The sequence below is a fragment of the Narcine bancroftii genome, chromosome 1 (assembly GCF_036971445.1).
Source record: "Narcine bancroftii isolate sNarBan1 chromosome 1, sNarBan1.hap1, whole genome shotgun sequence".
Lineage (NCBI taxonomy): Eukaryota > Metazoa > Chordata > Chondrichthyes > Torpediniformes > Narcinidae > Narcine > Narcine bancroftii.
This window is the reverse complement of record NC_091469.1, coordinates 45188362-45203971: the sequence shown is the minus strand read 5'-3', so window position 1 is coordinate 45203971 and position 15610 is coordinate 45188362.

Sequence of the window (15610 nt, the reverse complement as noted above, 5' to 3'; positions counted from 1 at the left end):
GTCTCTCTCTCTACCCCTTTCTCCATTTCACAGAGATAACTTTCTTTGTTGTTCCTGCTTATTTCATTCTCACCTCTTCCCCTGGCACTTTCCTCAGAAACTGTAGGAGGTGTAGCAACGGTCTCTTCACCTCTTTCCCCATCACCACCCAGGCACCTAATCATTCCTTCCAGGTGAGACAGAGGCTCACCAGCATCTTCTCCAACCCATTCTACTATAATTGGTGCTCCTGATGTAACCTTCTCTACCCTGGTAACCCAAGCATAGACTAGATGAATATTTTGCAGAGCTCCTGAACTCTCTCCGTAATGGCAATCTTGAGCTTCCAGTTGTATGCAATTTGAACTTTCCTTCTTTCTCCCACAATAACCTATCTGAAGAGATATAAATCAATCTGTATATTACTAGCTACTCATGATTATATAAAATATATTTAATATCTTTTTTTCTTTATGCAATCTTTCCAGTCCTTCCCAGTACTATTGCAGAGTGCTGACCTGAAGCCAAATCAAGTCAAGTTTATTGTCATCTGATTGTACGAGTACAACCTGATGAAACAGCTTTCTCCAGTCCTCGGTGCAAAAACATGCAGACACACAACCAGTCAGAACACACATACAGACAAATAATACATAAGCAGGATAAATAGATCTATATAAATAAATAAATAAACATTGTTTTGTACATATGAGGGTCTTGGATGGTTAGTGTGAGGAGTTCCTTTGATTGTTCAGCATTCTCCCTGCCTGTGGGAAGAAGCTGTTCCACAGCCTGGTGGTGCTGGCTCTGATACTCCTGAATCTCTTTCCTGACAGGTGCAGCTGAAAGATGTGTACAGGGAGGAAGTGGTCCTCAAAGTGGGACTCCATTGATCCTCTTTGCCACTATTATGGTCCTGTGGATTGACTTCTGATCCATTTCTCTGCAGCAACCATACCACACTGTGATGCAGCTGGCCAGAATGCTCTTGATAGAGCTCCTATAAAAGGTTGACATAATGGTGGCTGGTAAAAAAGTTCCAATACATGAGCCATATCTAAAACAAGAATCCGAATTACTAAACCCATTTTTTTTTTAGCTTTTCCGGGGTCAAATATAATTGATGTAAAAAATTATAACTAACCATTCCATATCTTACATTAGTCAATTTAATTACATTATCCTGACAAATAGTCGCCCAATCATCTTCATGAAAAATAAATACTGAATTACTCTCCTATTTAAGTTTAGATTTCTCCCAATCTGATTTATCCATACTATCTTGTAACAAATTATACATAACTGAAATATAACCCTTTCTTGGTATAGAGAAATCAAAGATTCAAATCTCAACAAAGTAGGTAAATTCATCTCTCTACCATAATTATCTTTTATCAATCTCTAAGATGATAATACACAAAGAATTTACAGTATCAAATCTTTCTCTCAATTGATTAAAAGAAAGAAATCGCCCCTCTTCAAAACAATCTTGTATTGTCTTTATACCTTTAGAGTCCCAAATCTTTAAATGATTATTAAACATTGAAAAAGGAATAAGCTGATTATTATATAATGGAGTTAAAATTGATAATTTACCTTTCGACCCTAACATCCTGTTTTTTAAATTCAAATCTTTAACAAATGTTTCAATATCAGCATATCATATTGCTGTAATAAATCAAATTCCAATGAAATATAAATTCATGTATCTCAACCCTAGAAATACATGCCATCTCGACTTTAGCCCAGCTAGGAGGGTGATCTAAATCCATCAATCTACTAACAAACTTCAACTGGGCCACTTCATAATAATTTTGAAAATGTGGTAACTGTAGTCCGCCCAATGCATACTTCCATGTAAATTTATGCAACATCACTTGAGCTAATTTACCTTTCCATAAAAACTCTTGCACTGCTTTATTGAAATCTTTAAAAAAAAAACCTTTGGAAGTAAACAAGGTATTGAATGAAATAAATATTGAATTCAAGGAAAAATATTCCTTTTAATACAATTAACCTGACCAATCAAAGTTAATGGAAGATCTTGCCACTTAATCAAATCTGCTTTAATTTGTCTTAATATAGGCACAATTTAATTTATATAATGATTGATAATTAGTATCCATAAACATACCTAAATATTTAATTTTACTTGTCCACCTTAATTTTGTAATAGTTTTAAATTCAGAATAATCTCCGACTCCAACTGGTAAAATTTCACTTTTATCCCAATTAACTTTATATCCCATTAATTCTCCAAATTTCGACAAACACTCTTGCAATTGTTTCAACGATCGTTCTGATTCCGTCAAATATATCAACACATCATCCGCAAATAAGTTAATTTTATATTCTTCATTCTTAACCCTCATCCCTCTAATTTTTTCAATGCAAATAAGGCTGGTGACAATGGGCAGCCCTGCCAAGTTAAACGAGTCAATTTAAATGGTAAAGAAATCTGTCCATTTGTCACCACCCTAGCAATTGGGTTCGCATGTAAAACCTTAACCCAACCAATTAAAAAAAGGGCCAAATTTAAATTTATCTAACACTTTAAATTAAAAAAAATCCCACTCAACCCTATCAAAAGCTTTTTCTGCATCTAATGTGGTTAGGTTGCTTTCGGTATGCGTTGACCAAAGTAATTATTCAAAATATATTGTCTGATGCGTTTCTATTCTTAATAAAACCTGGTTGATCAATATGTACCAATTTGGGTAAATATTTAGCAAGTCTATTAGCTAATACTTTCACTATAATTTTATAATCTACATTTAATAAAGAAATATGTCTATATGAAGACACTTTTAATGGATCTCTATCTTTTTTGGAATAACAGTTATTAAAGCACTTGAACTTCTGATCTTCAGTAACTTGATTTAACACTTCTCCAAATACATTAGAGAAATCATCATAAAAAAGTTTATAAAATTCCACAGGGAATCCATCATCGCCTGGGGACTTTCCATTAGGCATTTCCTGAATAGCTTCCTTAATTTCAAAATCCGTAAATGGAGATTCCAGTTCCTGAACATCACTCCCATCTAATACCGGTAACTTTAATTTAGATAAGAAAGAGTCAATTGAACCATTATCCTGTTTCCCCTCAGAAGTATATAATTTTAGATAAAATTAATAAAACTGGTTGTTAATTTCCTGAGGTTTATAAGTAACTTTTGAATTCTTAACAGCATTAATAGTCTGAGATGCCTGTTCAGCTTTCAATTGCCAAGCAAGTACCTTTTGAGCTCTTTCCCCCAACTCATAATAACATTGTTTAGATCGATTAATTAAATGCTCAAACTGATAAGTTTGTAAAGTATTATAATGTAATTTCAACCTCACTAATGCGACTTTTTTAAAATCTTCTGTTACATCTTTCTGAAAATCTTTCTCTAACTCAGCAATCTGATTTTCTAACTCTAAACTTTCTGCCATATATTGTTTCTTAACTTTCATAGAATAACTAATAATCTGCCCCCTCAAATAAGCTTTTAAAGCATCCCATATTACAAAATGACTATCCACAGAATTAACATTCTTGGTCAAAAATAAAGAGATATGCTCTTTAACAAAAGTAACAAACTCTGGTTTTTTCAATAACATTGCATTAAACCTCCATCGAAACAATGGACGTACTACCTCTGAACTTTCACAAGAAAAAAAAAAGAATGATCTGATATAACTACTTTTATATTCAGCTCGTAATACTCTAGCTTGTAAATGTGCTGATACCAAAAATAAATCAATTCTAGAAAACGAATCATGTCGTGAAGAGTAAAAAGAAAAATCTTTCTCTGTAGGATTAACTTTTCTCCAAATATCCACCAAAGTTAAATCTTTCATTAACTCATTAATTTGTGTTGCCATCTTTGATTTCCTTATACTTTTTGGATTTCTGTCCAATAAGGGGTCCAGAACACAATTAAAATTACCACCAACTAAGACATATTCATTAGCTTGAGTTAACAGTAAAAAAGCTTCTGAAATAAACTACTCATCGTCTATAATACTCTGCCAGCAGACCACTCTGAAGATTCCAATTCAAATGGTAAATTTTTATGAATCAAAATTGCTACTCCTCTTGTCTTAGAATTAAAAGAAGAAGAAAAAACATGACCCACCCATTCTCTTTTCAATTTCAAATGTTCTTTTTCAGTCAGATGTGTTTCTTGTAAAAAAGCAATGTCAATTTTCATTTTTTTTAATATAAGCCAATATTCTCTTTCTCCTAATTGGATTATTTAATCCCTGGACATTAAAAGTTGCAGAATTCAAATTAGACATCTTTTTAACTATTAATATATTTACACACGATAAAATAATGCTCCCCTTTATAATTCTTCAAAAATAATGAAAGAAACAAAAACCCTAAAAATATAATAACACAAAAACACAAAAAAACCACCCAAAGGTAGTAATACCCTAAAAATCTGTGTGTGGTAAACCCACTAGCGGCAGATGACTATCAAAGTTTTCAGTGTCATCCACCCCCCCCCCCCAGCCAGATCCACATTTATTATTTAATTAAACACAATCAAATATAGTCCATATATTCAACACAATGATTCCAAACCCAACGACTACTCCGGATCTTCAACATCGAAAAGACTTTGTCAACTCTTCTTTCTTTCAATACTTTCCATACCCATTTCCATTTCCCCTCCTCTTAAGAGACAACAGAGGAGAACGACCATTTCTTCGCAGTTCTAACAAAGAATAGCAAAAACCAAAGCATCATGGTCATTCTCAAAGAATTGAGATTGAAAATTTCCATAAAAACCTTCAAAATAGCAGGATAACGAAAAGCAAACTTGTAGCCCTTTTGCCACAAAACATCTTTAGCCATATTAAATTCTCGTCGTCTTCAAATACCTCTTGGCTCAAATCGGCATAAAAAAAGTTATTTTGAACCATTAATGGAGACTGACTCTGCCGTGCTTTCTGTACCATCATACATAGAATAATTTCTCTGTCTTGGTATTTTAAACAATGAACCAAGACAGCCCTCAGTGTTTGTCCTGGAAGTGGTTTTCCTCTCAGAGCTCTATGACTCATAGAGCCCAATTCTAAGCCTTCAGGAAAAAGCTCTTTACTCAGCACCTCTGGGATCCAATGCTTAAAAATTTTTATAGGATTGGAATCTTCAATGTCTTCTGGAAGACCAACTATTTTCAGATTATTCTTTCGGCTTTGATTTTCCAACGAATCAATCTTCTTCAATAAGTCTCTTCTTTGAATCCCCCAATCAACAAAAGAACCTTCCACTTTTTCCATTTTTTTCTCTATCACGTTCCAATTGATTTTGACACTCAGATAAGACAGTTTCAAATTTCTTAAAATTATCTTGCACAGTATCAACTGATTTTATACATCTATTAATATCAGTCTTAACTCCAGTCATTTCCTGTTTCATAGTTGACATTTCATCACACAAGGTATTCATTTTTATTTTCATCTCCATAAATACTTGATTCATCTGAGTTGATATTTGTTTTGACATATTGTCCATTTGACAAACAATCCCTTCCAAAACAGTGAACATGCAATCCATTCCAGATTCCACCACCACTTTTTGAGGTCTACCTTCTTTAACTATAGATTCCTCCTCCTGGGCAAATTCCAATAAGGTAAGTTCCTTTTCTTCCTCAGTCATCATAAATCCTTTAGCTGAATGGCTGCGGGTCTGGACACCTGACGCTGGCACCCCGACCTCTTAGAGACGCTGATGTTTGGGCTCCCCCACAGCCCATACTTTGTCCAGCAATTCTCGGACCCGGGATGCCCCATGCAAACCAAGCAAAGACACTGGATGCGCAGGAGTGTCCTCCGAAATTACACTGCACGTCCTCAGGCTGCCCAGGAAGGTCATGGGTTCACGGATCCCCTTGTCGGCCATGCTGCCCGTGTGCAGAGCTTCACGTGAACGCAGGTCGGCAACGGTCGAACTCACCAAAGTGTCGGTGCCATCTTGCGGAGGCAGGATCGGCGCAGAAGTCAAACTCGAACGGGCTAGAGTCCTCTGAAGCTTGGAGGCTCCCAATGATGACACCGTGGATTCAGCCCTGCAGGTAGGCCTCAATTCTTCTGCACTTTTGTATAGTAATTTTTTCTGAAGTTGAGGTTTAGATTTTTTCACATTCTTTCTTTTCTTTCTTTGGCTTGGCTTCGCGGACGAAGATTTATGGAGGGGGTAAAAAGTCCACGTCAGCTGCAGACTCGTTTGTGGCTGACAAGTCCGATGCGGGACAGGCAGACACGATTGCAGCGGTTGCAGGGGAAAATTGGTTGGTTGGGGATGGGTGTTGGGTTTTTCCTCCTTTGCCTTTTGTCAGTGAGGTGGGCTCTGCGGTCTTCTTCAAAGGAGGTTGCTGCCCGCCAAACTGTGAGGCGCCAAGATGCACGGTTTGAGGCGATATCAGCCCACTGGCGGTGGTCAATGTGGCAGGCATCAAGAGATTTCTTTAGGCAGTCCTTGTACCTTTTCATTGGTGCACCTCTGTCACGGTGGCCAGTGGAGAGCTCGCCATATAACACGATCTTGGGAAGGCGATGGTCCTCCATTCTGGAGACGTGACCCATCCAGCGCAGCTGGATCTTCAGCAGCGTGGACTCGATGCTGTCGACCTCTGCCATCTCGAGTACTTCGACGTTAGGGATGTAAGCGCTCCAATGGATGTTGAGGATGGAGCGGAGACAACGCTGGTGGAAGCGTTCTAGGAGCCGTAGGTGGTGCCGGTAGAGGACCCATGATTCGGAGCCGAACAGGAGTGTGGGTATGACAACGGCTCTGTATACGCTTATCTTTGTGAGGTTTTTCAGTTGGTTGTTTTTCCAGACTCTTTTGTGTAGTCTTCCAAAGGCGCTATTTGCCTTGGCGAGTCTGTTGTCTATCTCATTGTCGATCCTTGCATCTGATGAAATGGTGCAGCCGAGATAGGTAAACTGGTTGACCGTTTTGAGTTTTGTGTGCCCGATGGAGATGTGGGGGGGCTGGTAATCATGTTATTTAAACAACTGTAAATATTGTTTTTAACCACTTTTATGCTTTTTTAAAACTGGATATTTAGTAATCCAGCTGGGGAAAGGTGGAAAACACGTCTTTCTTCTATACAACCTTGCCACGCCCCCCCATATCAAAATACTTCCTGAGTGGTCCATGTGTGTATGCTGTGAATATTTTTCTTTCTCTTTATGCAGAAGTATGTAATTTGTTACTTCCCACTTAATGCCATAGATCATTTGTACTCCCAACAGCTTGAAGAACTTCTGTTCTCTGTGCCTATTGTTGCTTATTCCTGTTGATGTATGAAAAAAAAATATCTCGTTAATGTCTGGAATCCATCATCTACATGGGTGGTGAAAAAAAATTATCCAGAGCGTTGAATTCTCTTCCCCAGAACTGGATCACCATTTAGGGGACTTAATTTGTAGGGTTGTAAGGAAAGAATAGAGCAATACGATTGAATGGCTGCTTTAACCGGAGCAGGGATTGATACCATGGAGCAATTGCTTTGCTTCACTCACTATTCAACAACATTTGTTCATATACAAAAGTGGTGCCATAGCAGAAAGCAATTTGAAAAAGCTGAAAACATCTAAAAATAAGCATTCAGATGTTCTGAGGAAATATTGTCTCAGCTGTTTGATAGAGCACAGCTGTGGTTCTGGGGGGAGTTTATTCCTGCAGGACCTAAGTTTAAAATAAGCGTGATTTGTTGTTGCAATTTTTTTGTTACAGTGAAAGATTGAAGAAGAAAGACGAGCTCATTGCTATCCCTATAACTTTATTGCTTCCCCTCAGAAGGTCCCATCTAGTGGGATACAATTCAATCACTTACACAGTCTGTCCTTACTGAGGAAAGCTGCCTACATTGGATCCTATTACTGTGGCCTTTCTACCCAATCTACACTTTCAACATCCATTCTCTCCATCATCGTTGTAGTCATGGCTGTTCCTTGAGGTTGAGGATGATGGACTTTATTTCCGTTGATCTATTTATGGCCTCTCAAGTGGCTTATGAGTCCAGTCTTGGCTTTGAAAGATCTTCCACATTCAGGACAAGTTGTTCCAGATGGCAGATCAGGCTTTGGTTGTTGCTGCCTCTCTTTCCATTTACTTCTCTTTTCTTCTAGTTCTGCACATCTGTTGGCTTTGAAAGTTGCTGTTTCTTCTCAAATGATGTTTGCCAGAGTTTCCTGTCCTTGGCATTGGGAAACCAATTATTGATGTCAATGTTACATTTCTTCATGTTGGATTTTAAGACGTCTTTGAAACTCTTTTCTTATCCACCTGTTTTATGTTTGCCTTCTTTAAGTTTTGCCTTCTTCAGCAGACGTTCGTCATCCATCCAAGCATGACCACTCCACCTTAGTTGGTTCTTATTGATGTAGGCTTTTGCTTTGGTTTTGCTTCATTTAGGACTCTCAGGATCTCAGGACCACACAAGCTTCTCCTCCACAAGGAGACAGTCCATGGAGAAATCTCTCCATCACTGAAATACTGTCTGCAGAACCCACTGCAGAACTCATGGCTGCATGGTTAGTGTAGTGGTTCACGCAACACTGTTACATGCCAGTGACTTGTGTTTGAATCTGGTGCAATCTGTAATGACTTTGTACATTCTGCTTGTGTCTGTGTGGGTTTCCTCAGGGCACCCCAGTTTCAAACCATACAAGGGTTATAGGTCAATTGCGTGTAATTGGATAGCACGGTCTTGGGGGTAGACGGGCCTGTTGCCATGCTGTATGTCTAAATTTAAATATAAATACATCGAGTCTTTGGTAATGGATCCTGCACCTATAATTTTCAGGAAAAGGAAAGTGTTCAGGTGCATGAGAATATCACCTTTCCTAGGTCGCACTAGTTTATCCTGATTTGGAACATGGATCATTGTTCACGGGCCACAACATTGGTGAAATATGGGTCACAAGGTGGAATATGGACTCATACTAGTTAGAAACTCAGGTGAGCATGGGCCAGTTGATCCAAAGGGCCTATTTCTGTGCTTTATATTTCAATGAACTGATGGCTCTGAAGTTCCAGAACTCACTATCCAGCAGTATGTGGAAGTTCTTTCATCATACCAACCGCAGCAATTCAAAAGAAGGCAGCTCACCTCCACCCTCTCATTGCTAATAAATATGGAATTTGTCAGCGTGCCCAGAATGTATGATAAATATGTAACGGCAACTACACTGCTACTGAAAGAACACACAACCAGACAGGTTGAGCTCAGTGAGCAAAACTGATTTATTGCAGGCTGTGGGCCGGACGTCACCTGGGCGTCACGTGGTCCCCCAGTGTGGGCTTCTGAGCCCTGTGCTGAGAAGAAGGGGAAACCCCCGATGGCGCCATTTGGCCGCTGCCCCGCCGAGTGGATTACAAGCAGGACCGGTTCACTTGCCTAGTGGTGAGCCGCCACCCCCCCTCCAAGAACTGGCGTCAATGTCCTTTTTAGCTGGGTGGCTTCACTTCTTGGGCTGGGCCACAATCACTGGTTCAGTGGGGTCGAGGTGCACTGGCTTCAGCTTGTCCACAGTAAACAGTTCCCGCCTGCCGCTGATATCCAGTGTGAACGTAGACCCTGAACGCTGGGTAACCTTGTACAGCCCCTCGTAAGGTCTCTGCAGAGGTGCTGTGGGTGGGCTCCACCAAATAAAAATGTACTCTGTGGAAAGCAGCTCACTGGGGATGTGAGATGGCCGTGTGCTGTGCCTGGGCAGCGGTGGGGGTGCAAAGGAGTTCATGCGGGCCCGGAGGTGGGGAAGCAGTTCGTGCAGCGACTGCTGGGGTTTGTGAGGTGCGTTGATGAACTCACTCACCAGGAAGTGCCAGCAGTGCGCCGTAGACCAGCTCAGCTGATGACGCCTGCAGATCTTCCTTGGGCGTGGAGCAGATGCCCAGGAGCACCCAAGGCAGTTCATTCACCCAGTCGGGACTGGTGAGGCAGGGCATAAGTGCCGACTTAAGTGGCAGTGCAGAGCCTTGACCAGCCAATTAGCTTGTGGGTGATAGGCCATGGTGTGGTGTAGCTCAATCCCCAACTGTCACATTTGTGGCCCGAAATGTGAAGTTAATAAAACATTAAACACAAGTTTATCAGGTAAACTTCTTAGTGTCTTTTTATTCTCCCATTTCCTTTGTTCTCTTGCTTGTGTTCTTATCTCTCTCTCATACCACGTGACTTCTGGTACATCTCATACATATTCATTATCATGACATCCCTCCTTTAATCAGAAATAAACTTTACCTTCACTTACCAATATCCCTCGGAAACATACAAACATCGTAACTAATGGTAATACTATAACTCAACTACATAAAATTTACTTCCTACAGCACTCATACATGCACTTTATGATATAAGATTAAAATACTGTCCCAAAATTCTTATTAAAACTATGGCACAAAGTCTTCGTATCGTTTGGGCACTTTCCGGTTTCGTTTCGGCCTGCCTGCGATATTGTCGTCGCTTCTCGGTTGTTCACTCTCAGCGTCGGAAATACTGCTCGCCACGGCTTCGGGTGTTTCTGGCGCTCTAGTCACTTCATCAGGAGTGCTGGTAACTGCCTCTGGAACATCATCTGGTCTCTCAGTTTCAGCATCTCGTATTGGCCTTACAACCTCTTCGCTCGATGTATCTCTGGACTGGTACCTTTTTACACTTGATACATTTCTCTTATACAGGACTCCAGTCGGAGACTTGACTGTCACCATACTGCCACTTCTGGATACGACAGTATAGGGTTGATGGTAATAAGGTGTGCCTAGCTTACCACCAGTTTCATGCCTCACTAGAACATTATCTCCTGGCATGATGTCTGAGTACTTGGCTCCACGTTTCGAATCTGTGTACAGCTTTGCTGCACCTTTCTTTTCAGCATCGTGGTCCCTCATCTCCTGGTCGTCTCGGATTTCCTTTATTTCTGGCATTTTTGTGCGGATTTTTCTCCCAAAAAATGCTTCTGCTGGACTTTTTCCAGTGGTTGCATGAGGCGTTGCTCGATAGACAGCCACATAAGATAGCAATGCTTCTCGCCAATTTTGTCCTTCTGCGTGTGCAATTCTCAATCGTTTTTCAATGGATTGATTTTGTCTCTCTACTTCTCCATTGGCTTGCGGCCATTTCGGAGTTACTTTATCATGGTGGATACCTGTGGTCCTCGTGTATTCCGCAAATGTCTCTGAAATGAGTTGTGGACCATTGTCAGAGTATAATGTAACAGGTAATCCATATCTTGCGAATATCTCTGCTAACGCTTGTATTGTTTTTTCAGTGGTTGTGGACTTCAACACCACTTACTCATAGTATCTGCTGTAGTAATCTATCACTACCATAATTGATTCACCCGTCGGTAAGGGTCCAAGAAAATCAACAGCTACGTCGATCCATGGTCCTGTCGGAAGTTGCGTACTCCGGATTGGTTCTGGCGGATTACTCCTACTTGTGATTTGACATCCGTGACAAGTTTTAGCAAATTTCTCTGCGTCCTTATCACAACTTGGCCACCATACCTTGGTCCTGAGGTTTTGCTTGGTACCAACAATACCTAGGTGTCCTTCATGCGCTAAGGATACGATCTTCGGTCTCAATCTTTGCGGTATCACCAATCTGCAACCTCTCAATACACACTGTCTGATGCAACAAAGTTCGTCTCTAATGGGAATGTAAGCCTTGTAAGTACACTTGTCCCATTGTCCACTCTGTATGCATTCTCTTACTTCCCTGAGTTCTGGATCATGTTCGGATTCTCTCTCGACCTCCTTCGTAGTCACAGCTTTCGGTGTCGCCTGAATAGCTACGAAGCATACAAAGCTCTCTGTTTCTGTTCCCAATTCTGACTTGGATTGTGGACCACCATCCTTCACCAATCTGGACAGCGGATCAGCAATGTTTGCTTTCCCTGCAATGTGGATTACTTTATATTTGTAGGGTTGTAGTCTGAGTACCCATCTCTCTATTCTGGCACATGGTTTGGATCTAGGTGCATAGATCACCTCTAATGGCTTATGATCTGTGATGAGTTCAAATTCAATGCCGTATAAATATGCATGGAACCTCTCATAGGCCCATACAAGTCCGAGTGCTTCTTTCTGTCTGAGAGTATCTTCTTTCCACATCTGATAACGATCTGCTGGCATAGGCAATGATTCTGGGTCCTCCATCATGCATCTGGACCAACACGGCTCCTAAACCAACCTGGCTGGCATCCGCTATGACTTTGGTTGATGCCGCCGGATCGTAATATCCAAGAGTTTTTGCATCTGTCAGGCTTTGCTTCAGCGCCGTGAACGCTTTCTTCTGCTCAGATCCAAAATGAAATGGTACACCTTTCCTGGTTAGTTTCCTTAGTGGTTCTGCTACTGTAGCGAAATTAGGAATGAACTTTGCACAAAAATTGACCAATCCCAGGAAACTCCTCACCTCTGTTGCGTTCTGAGGTGCACGTGCCTCTTCAATAGCTTTCACCTTGGCCTCTGCAGGGTTTAGTCCTTCCCGTGTAAGTCTGTGTCCCATGAAGTCCATTTCTGACACACCGAACTGGCACTTGTTTCCATTCACGGTAAGGCCTGCCTCCTGTAGTCTAGATAGTACACGCCTCAACCGTTTGTCATGCTCTTCCTTAGTTGGTGCATGGATTATGATGTCGTCAGAAATGTTGGCAACTCCAGGAATGCCTTGAATCACTCGATGGATTTCATACTGGTAGATCTCCGAAGCTGCATTAATTCCAAATGATAGTCTCTTGTAACGATACAATCCACAGTGAGTCACAAATGTAGTTACATCTCGGGAACCTGGATCCAGCTCTAATTGATGATAGCCCCATTTCAAATCAATTTTTGAGAATATCTTACTGGTAGTTAGTTCTTGAAGTATTTCCTCCACTGTTGGTATAGGGTGTTGTTCTCTAATTATAGCTTCATTGGCCATTCTCATGTCAACACATAATCTTATGTCACCCTTTGGTTTGGGCACAATCACTATGGGACTGACCCATTGAGTCGAATGTTCCACCGGTTCAATAATGTCTTGTTCGATATATTCTTTAATTTTGGCTTCGACTTTCCCACGAAGTCCAAATGGAGTTCGGCGCATTGGTTGTGCCTTGGGTTTGACCGTTTCATCTACCGCTAGCTTCAATTGTCGACCTTTCAGCTTTCCTACTCCTTGGAAGATTGCGGGGAATTCTTGCTTCATATCCTCGTATGACTGAATTGAATTGACACAAGGTCCAATATGAAGTATTGCCAGGTCTTGCGCTGTGCTTCTACTCAGCAATGGTTCTCCCCTCTCTTCTATGACCATAAACTCTGCTTCGGTGTACTTATCTCCAGCTTCAACAGTTGCAGTAAAACATCCAATGGTCTGCAATGGCTTGGTTGCTGTGTATGGATACAGTTTCTTGGAACACTTCTTTGAGGTACAGATGATCTTTTTCCTTTTCAACTTCTCCCATAAATGTCGATCAATCACATTACTGTTACTGCCTGAGTCTACAATGACCTGCACTGTCACTCCACCAATGATCACTGGGACCTTCTCATGATGTACTTCGTTCAACGTAAGTTGGTAACAACTCTGTTCCTCCTGGGTATCATCATCGTCACCGTCTATCTGGCGAATGGTATCTTTCTTTCCAGGATACTTTCCTTTCCCCCAGGCTTTGCCTTTGGAAGTTGTACTCTTCCGCTTCTGGTCTGCATTGGACTTGCTTTTGCACTTCTTTGCAAAGTGGTCCTTACCTCCACACTTTCTGCAAACTTTGTCTTTGGCCGGGCAATATGGGTCTTTTCCAAAGTGACCTCGGTTTCCACATCGATAACACTCCACATCCTGTGTCGACGTATATCTTGGCTGGTTATGGTGATGTGAGAGCCTCTTAATTTGCTGGCTTGAGTTGTCTTTCAGGGTCATGGTATGAAATTGCCCTTCAACAGCCTCTAATGCAGCAGCAATAGCTAAAGCATCGGTGAGTTCCAACTCACTCCCTCTTTCCAGTAGACGTCTTCTGAGTTTATCTGATCTGCAGTGCTGTATGACTTGATCCAGTAATTGGTTGTCCAAATCAGCTGGCATGTAATTGCATCCAACAGCTAGCTGGCGTAGTCTCGTCACGTACTGAGCAATTGTCTGGCCATCTTCTTGTCTCGTTCTCCGAAACAAATGGCGTTGAAATGTAGCATTCGGTGTCACAACATAGTGTGCATTTAATGCATCTACCGCTTTCTGGTACTCATCCTTTCTTCCAGTATTCAAAAGTGTTTTAAATGTTTCCCGAACTGAGGGTCCTGCAGTGAAAAGAAGTAACGCCCTTCTCTGCGCTTTTTGTTCACCTGTACCGGTATCTAGAAATAGGCCACGACTGTCGGCATAGGATTCAAATTCTTCCAGCCATGCCTTCCACTTCACACTTACAGCGCTTGCATCACCCGTTGGGTCAAAACGAGCAATTCCACTATGTGTTAGAAAGTCACTGTCTGCACCAGCCATGAGGAAATATTCCAGCCCCAAAAGTACTGAGTCACAGAGAAAATTCTTATCACCTTGAAGTTGTCTGTAATCCTCTGTAATCTTGTTTAGTCTTTAATTTTCTTCAAGCTTCTTTCATCCTCGTCGCCAATGTCAAATTTGTGGCCCAAAATGTGAAGTTAATAAAACATTAAACACAAGTTTATCAGGTAAACTTCTTAGTGTCTTTTTATTCTCCCGTTTCCTTTGTTCTCTTGCTTGTGTTCTTATCTCTCTCTCATACCACGTGACTTCCAGTACATCTCAAACATATTCATTATCATGACATCAACCTGTTGGAGAGCTGTGCCCAGAGCGCAGAGGTGAACTGGGCGCCCCGATTGCTGGTGAGGTGATTCAGAACGCCGAACCGGGTGACCCAACCGTGCAACAGCGCTCAGGAGCAGGAGTCCATGGAGGCATCTGGCATCAGGATCACCTCAGCCCAATGAGTGGTGCGGTCCACCATTGTGAACAGGTAATGGTTGCACTGGGAAACTGGCAAGGGCCCAATTATGTCCACATGAATGTGGCTGAACCATTCCTGGACATGCTCGAACTCTTGCAGGGGCACCCTGGTGTGCCTGTGTACCTTGGACATTTGGCAATGGGTGTATGTTCTGGCCCAGCCCGTGATCTGCTTCCGCAGCCCATGCCAGACGAACCGCTCTGCCACCATCCAGACCATGGACCTGATGGACGGGTGTGGAAAGTCGTGGATGTGATGGAAGACTTGCCTTTGCCGCTGCTGGGGAACCACTGGCCGTGGGGTGCCCATGGAGACATCGCACAGGACTGTGCTTCTGCCGCTCGTAGTTGGGAGGTCTCGGAACCACAGGCCCATGATGGCAGTCCCGAAGGCTCACGTCTCCTTGTCGGACTTCTGGTCCCGGGCAAGCTGGTCTAAGTGGAGGCTGGATGTTTGTGCGCAGATGGCCGTTCACGAGAGTGCATCGGTGACCACGTTGTCCTTTCCCACCTGGTGCCAAATGTCGGTGGTAAACTCTGACACTAAGGAGAGGTGACGCTGCTGGTGGGCCAACCAGGGGTCCTTCACCATTGCAAGTGCCTGGCTGAGGGGTTTGTCATCAGTGAAGATGGTAAAAGTCCTCCCC